A 7,600-nucleotide genomic window follows, 5' to 3' on the forward strand; every position below is an offset into this window, starting at 1 on the left:
AAGGATACTGAAACAAACAAAACAAAAAAAATCAGGTAAGATCTAATTTCTCCTTCACATCATCCTTCCCACTATTCTAGAACTTGTGGGATGTCTCAAAGTAGTCCCTATCAAGAACCCCCCCCCCCCCCTGGTGCTGACACCTGCAAAACTGTAGTCCCAAACCTGGCCTCTGAACGAGCCGCCACATCCACCCTATAATGCTTGACAAAACAACGAAAGGATGACCAAGTGGCTGCTTTGCTAATATCTGCAGATGATGAGAGAACTGCTTCCACCCAGGAAGCAGCAATCCACCTCATAATGTGCCTGTAAAGCCACAGGAAATAGCTTACCTGACAGAAGATAGGCTGAAGCAATGGACTTTCAGCCATCTCTCAATTGTGGGCTTAGATGCCGAACCCTCTTCTGACCACTGCATAGGACAGAGAGCCTATCAGACCTCCAAAACTCATTGGTAACCTCCAGCAATCTAAGGAGAACTCAACGCACAGCCAAGTCACTATTCTTGGGCATTATGACAGCGAGGGCTCATGTCTTGCAGGTAATACAGAATACAGTTGCAAGGTTAATTACCGGAGTATCAAAATATGATCATATCACCCCTGTTTTAAAAAAAATTACACCGGTTGCCCATTGAATTTTTAATCAAGTACAAAATTTTGACCATCATACATCATGTGCTCTATGGAGAGGCACCATGGTACTTGATTCAAATTAAGAAAATATATTCCAAATCAAAATTTGCGATCAGAAGCTACTATGTGACTAACTTTGGAGAATACTCAGGATGTACAGTATAGGAAAACATGTATGACAGCAGTATCCTTGGCAGGCCCGAGGCTACGGAACTCAATGAAAGGGACACTAACCCACTTGCCTCCAAAACTGCGCTAGCAGTTTTTAGCGCACAGAGCTGCACTGAATGGCCTGCGCTGCTCCCGATGCTCACTGAGCTCCTATGAGCGTCGGGAGCAGCGTGGGCCATTCAGCGCGGCTCCCCGCACTAAAAACTGCTAGCGCAGTTTTGCAGATAAGGGTATAAGATTATGTGCAGATTTTAAAATTTATTTTTTTTTAAATCTCTAAAGACATGCTTATTTATAAGGGCATTTCAGAACTGATCACTTAAATCAGATCGCAGAATATTCTTTTTTAATATGCAGATTGACTACTAGAAGATGGCGTGATTAAAGGAAGCAGATTTATTTAATATGTATCGATGAATGTATGGAGTTTGTTTCATTTTATGTATGTTATAATTTGTTACGTACTTAGTAGATAAGCGGGATAAAAATTTTAAAATAAATAAATAATAGCCTCAAGCTCAAAGTGAGCACCACAATCATCCTTCTGTAAGGAGGGAAACTCCACAGATTGGATAATGTGGAACACCATAACAACTGGGCAGAAAGAACGGAACAGCCTGCAGGGACACCCCTGCCAGGATAAACCAAAGAAAGGCGTCTTGGTTAGACAGAGCCTGAAGCTTTGAAACATGGCAGGCAGAGGAAATAGCCAAAAGAACAACAGCTATTAGCTGCGAGGAGAAGAGGAGCAGCGGAGCAGAAGCAGCCGGTGGGGAGAAGCCGGGAAGAGCCTGTAAAGGCAGGAGAGCGATACCAGCGGCGGCAGAGAGGAGCGGGTAGCGGCGAGAGGAAGCTCCGCCCACCCCCTCCGCATCATCAGCGTCATCGCCCTGACTCCCCCTTAACAGGAACGGAGCCAACGGTGCGCGGCCGTTTGGCGTGTGGCGAAGGCGAGCGGCAAAGGCGCTCGCCTTAGCGAGAGCGCCTTTGCAAAGGAGCCTTTGCGAAGGAGCCAAGAATTTAGGTCGCCCAAAGAAAGATCAAAAGTGTAAGTTATAAGTCTTTTCTTACCTAGCCACACAACAGGGAACACTTCTTGCACACCACACACCTAGAACAAACACTCACCTAAAACACAGCAGCACAAGCAGACTCACTACTAACAGGAAGACAACAGAAAGTCGGGTCACACACAACCGACAGAAACAGAAGGGTCACAGACACCTCAGAAAGGAAGAAGGGAAATGATCGCCCACGGTACCCAGAAGATGGGCTTTCCAGTCTTCTGCACTGGCTGCAATATGTATGACTACCTCCCCTCGGGGACTAGGGCATACGTTTGCAGTCGGTGCAGAGAGCTGGATAGCCTGAAACAACAAGTTCGTATGCTGGAGGGAACAGTGAGAGAACTAGAAGAACTCCTCACCTTTAAAGAAGAACCCAGCAAACAGGAGAAGTTGCTTGTGACGGACAGTGCCAGTGCCAGCGAAGAGATCGAGGAACTTGAGAAATTCATCGAGGAAGCTCACCAGCAACATGTGGAGATCCCAGGGTTGGAGAGCTGTACCCGAACCACTGATGAAGAGTCGGAAGCAGAGGTTGGGGATGTGTCACAGAAGAAAGAAGATGTGACCTACACCATGGATGTGGACTTACGACCCCCAAGAAACCCTCGAATAGAGAAGATAGGGATCATCGTTGGAGATTCCATTATACGAAATGTAGACAGCCACATCGCAGGAGGAAGAGAAGACAGGATGGTCACCTGCCTGCTCGGAGCAAGAGTGAAGGATGTGGCCGGCAGGATCATCAGGATCATAGACAGCACAGGAGGGGATGACACTGCTGTACCTTATCCACGTGGGAACCAACGATGTGAGCGGACGGAAGTACAATAGGGAGGAAATGAAGAACCAGCTCCACTCACTCGGAAGAAAACTGAAGGTCAGGGAGGTGACAGTGGCATTTTCTGAGATCCTTCCTGTACCGAGAGCAGATGCGAAGAGGCAAGATGAACTGCGAGAAATCAACGCCTGGATGAGATGATGGTGCGAGGAAGAAGGCTTTGACTTCGTACGCAACTGGACAGCGTTCTGGGGAAGGAGCAGGTACTATAGGAAGGACGGACTACACCTCACCAAAGAAGGGGTGAGAATATTGGCTGGAAACATGAAGAAGGTCATTGAGAAGACTTTAAACTGAAGATCAGGGGAGAGCGGACAGTCGACAACCGGTCGATGGCCCAGACAGCAGGCACTAAGGACATCCGCCTAGATAAAGGGAAAGAACTTGCAGGAAAAGAGGGAGACAACATTGGAGCGCAAATAGAAGCGTGAAGGACACAATAGGGACTGTGAAGCCCAGAAAGTCCAAGAAGGCAGCACAAAGGGAGCTTAAATGTATGTACACGAATGCCAGAAGCCTAAGAAATAAAATGGGGGAGTTGGAGACACTAGCAAGATGCGAAGAAATAGATATCATTGGCATAACAGAAACGTGGTGGAATGAGGAAAACGAATGGGATACAGTACTGCAGGGATACAAGCTTTACAGAAGAGACAGAACAGGACAGAAAGGGGGAGGCATTGCCCTATATGTCCAGGAAGGAGTAGAATCTACTGGAGTAGGGAAGGCGGAGGAGAAAAAGAAACTGGAGTCCCTCTGGGTAAAAATCCCCAGACAGAACGGAGCAGACACAAAAATAGGTCTCTACTATCGACCTCCAGGTCAGACGGAGGAAACAGACTCTGAGATGATAGAAGAAATAAGACATGAATGTAGGACGGGAAATGTAACGATCATGGGAGACTTCAATTTCCCAGGAATAGACTGGAACCTAGTAACCTCAAGCTGCGGCAGGGAGATAAAGTTCCTGGAAATGGTGGGTGACTGCTTCCTGGAACAAATGGTAGGAGAACCGACAAGAGGAAACGCCACCTTGGACTTGGTCCTAAATGGCATAACTGGGCAAACAAAAGAGGTAGAAGTCACGGTCCCGCTGGGGACGAGCGATCACAGTATGATCTACTTTAAACTCGACATCGGAAAGGAGAAGCGAACCAAGACCCTAACCACAACATTTAACTTTAAAAAAGGAAGATATGACAACATGAGAGCCATGGTAAGAAAAAGGATTAAAAAAAGGATAGCTGAAATCGAAACGGTAGAGCAAGCATGGTCCCTACTAAAAAATACTATCACCGAAGCACAGAATCTATACATTCCGCAGATAACCAAAGGAAGGAAAACTAAAGCCAAAAGAGAACCAGCTTGGCTAACCAAAGAGGTGAAGGATGCAGTTAGGGAAAAGAAGGACTCTTTTAAAAAATGGAAACGCGAGAATACAACCGAGGCTTGGAACAGTCACAAAGACGACCAGAAGAAGTGCCACAAGGTGGTGAGAGAAGCCAAAAGGGCCTATGAGGAAAAGATAGCCCAAGAGGCCAAAAACTTCAAACCCTTTTTTAGATATTTTAAGGGGAAAAAACCTGCAAAGGAGACAGTAGGCCCTCTCGACGACCAAGGAAGAAAAGGATACATCAAAGAAGACAAACAGATTGCAGACAGATTAAATTCCTTCTTTACTTCTGTCTTTACCAAGGAAGATGCCACTTCAATACCCGAAATAGTGAAAGTTTTCAAGGGAGAAATAGAGGAGAGACTGACCACAGTGAAGGTGGATCTGGACCAGATTTACTATCAGATTGACAAACTAAAAAGTGACAAATCCCCTGGCCCAGATGGAATTCACCCGAGAGTATTAAAGGAACTAAAGGTGGAAATCGGAGAACTACTGCAATCCCTCGCTAACATGTCAATTAGAACCGGATGGATACCAGAAGACTGGAAGATAGTGAACGTCATCCCAATCTTCAAAAAAGGATCAAGGGGAGAACTGGGAAACTATAGACTTGTGAGTCTCACATCAGTCCCTGGGAAAATGATTGAAGCTTTGATTAAAGACAGCACAGTACAGCATCTAGATAACCATGACCTCCTGAAAGGTAGTCAGCATGGCTTCAGGAAAGGAAAGTCGTGCTTGACCAACATACTTCAATTTTTTGAGGGAGTGAACAAACAAGTCGATAGCGGAGAACCGGTAGACGTAATATACTTGGACTTCCAGAAAGCGTTCGACAAAGTACCTCATGCGAGACTTCTCAAAAACTACAAAGTCATGGAATAGAAGGGGATATACTAAGATGGATAGGAAAATGGCTGGAAAACAGAAGACAGAGAGTGGGCATAAATGGGAAGTACTCAGACTGGAAAAAAGTAACTAGCGGTGTGCCTCAGGGCTCGGTTCTTGGGCCTATCTTATTCAATATCTTCGTAAATGACCTGGAAGAAGAAACGACCAGTGTTATTGTCAAGTTTGCAGATGACACAAATCTATGCCGGACAATCGGGTCACAAAAAGACATCGAGGAACTTCAGAGAGATTTGAAGCAACGTGAGAGATGGGCAGAAAATTGGCAGATGAGTTTTAATGTGGAAAAATGCAAAGTGATGCACCTGGGCAGAAAAAACAAGGAGCATGAGTATAAACTGTTAGGTATAACATTGGGGAAGAGCGAACAAGAAAAAGACTTAGGGGTACTGATAGACAGGACCCTAAAGCCGTCGGCTCAATGCGCAGCGGCGGCAAAGAAAGCTAACAGGATGTTAGGCATGATAAAGAAGGGAATCACGAGTAGATCAAGGGAGGTCATAATACCGCTTTATAGAGCAATGGTCAGACCACACTTGGAATACTGTGTCCAACACTGGTCTCCATACATGAAGAAGGATATAACACTGCTGGAGAAGGTGCAGAGGAGAGCGACGAAGCTAGTAGAAGGTATGGAGAACTTGAGCTACAAGGATCGCCTCAGAAAACTGGGATTATTCACCCTTGAGAAGAGAAGGCTGAGAGGGGATCTGATAGACTTTTAAATTGCTAAAAGGAATCGACAAAATGGAGCAAGCTCACTCACCAGCAGGGGGAAAGGATGGAGAGCAAGAAATAGCTTTATTCACATTGGCGAATGCGACCCAGACTTGGACCAGAGGTCATGGCCTGAAGCTGAGAGGGGACACGGCCAGGACAAATGTCAGAAAGTTCTGCTTCACACAGCGAGTGGTGAACGCCTGGAACTCTCTCCCGAAAGAGATGGTGGAAGAAACTACCATTCTAGGATTTAAGGGAAAATTGGACGCACATCTTCTTGCAGGACACATTGAGTGACTAATGTACGCGTCAGGGTACGCCTGGCTGAGCCTCCGCGTGTGCGGATCACCAGACTGGATGGACCTCAGGTCTGATCCGGTGCAGGCATTTCTTATGTTCTTAGCATTAGATCCTTGGAAAAGCTTTCTTCAAAGGTTCAAACAGGGGCTTTTACAATGGCTGAAGAACCAGATTCAAATTTTGTTCTGGATAGACCTAATGGAAAGAAGACCACATACGGCCAATCCCTTTCAAAACCTTGTCTGAAGAACCAGATTCAAATTTCAGTCTGGACAGACCTAATGGAAAGAAGACCACACACGGCCACCTCAAAATGACCTGATGAGAGGCCACCTCAATCAACTGACTGCTTCAGGGCATGATCTTATCGTTCTGTCCTGCAGATCCTTGAGGGCTATACTCCCTTCCATTTGGGGCACCTGGAATTTCTTCTTCCTATCTATCCCATCTTAAGCCCCATGTCCAGAGACTGCCACTCAGCTGCAATAAAATCCTGGATATCTGGGTGCATTCACAAGGCCTTAGAGGGGTCCCAAAGGCCTTTCATTACAACCCCAAGACCCCAGAGCTGATGTCAAAGGATCCTCAATGGAGAGTACTGCCAAAGTGTCTGAAATGAGCACTCATCTCTTATTTACAAAAGAGCCTCAAAACTTTAGGACTATCCCCCTCCTCCAAGGGCTCCTGATAAAAGGGGCCCTCTGAACAAACTGAAGTATCCTCCAAAAGAGCAGAAAGAGAAGACTCTTCTCAACCAATTGAAGGTCCAAAATGAGAGAATTTGGAAGCTGGAGGAGCAGAAGGCACCAAGTGTGACGAGGACCCCCAACTCTGCTGCCTGTGCCTGCTTCAGCAGGTATGCCAGATAGAAAACTAGCACAAACTCTGGAGAAAACATAGCCCCCCTGCAGTCTGGCCCAACTCTGCCCAGAAAAATGCCAAGGTCACTGTGGCTGCAAAATGACTGCCAATCCCTCATCCTGCTGAAGAAGTGCGCCAGCAGCCACCTCCTCGAACTCCGACTGCCATGCTACCTGAGCTACACAAAATCATGAGAACTGCTGTCGCTGGCCTTCTCAGACTTGAAGGCACAGTGACCTGAGACTTCCCAGCGAGCTCTGCAGCAAAAGCACTGCTTTACCAGTTCTACAGGAGCCAATGATGTGCCCAGCCTAGTGCACTGCTCTGACCCGCAAAGTCCTACTGCATGAAATGGACCCAAGTAACATGCACTGCGCTGGATAGAAGCAGGAAGCAGACTTATCCCAGTCACTCATTATACCCCTGTCTGTACACTGTCCTGCAGAGGCCTTGATCCTGCATGGGTTTTCTGCCTATTTTGGGTTTTTTTTTAACTTGGCCCTCTTCCAGAAGAAGTTGCTTAGCCTTGCTTCCACATGCAGGTAGGAGGCTAGGGGCTTCAGAAGCAGGAGCAAGATCCACCATGCATTAATTCCCATGGAGCAGGCAACTGCAAATCTCAGCTGGGAACTAGTTGACTAATTGAACCAGGAGCAGCCTATCCAGAGCTTATGACTGGAAAAAATTACCATCCACCTGC

Source organism: Geotrypetes seraphini, chromosome 11 (assembly GCF_902459505.1).
Source record: "Geotrypetes seraphini chromosome 11, aGeoSer1.1, whole genome shotgun sequence".
Classification (NCBI taxonomy): domain Eukaryota; kingdom Metazoa; phylum Chordata; class Amphibia; order Gymnophiona; family Dermophiidae; genus Geotrypetes; species Geotrypetes seraphini.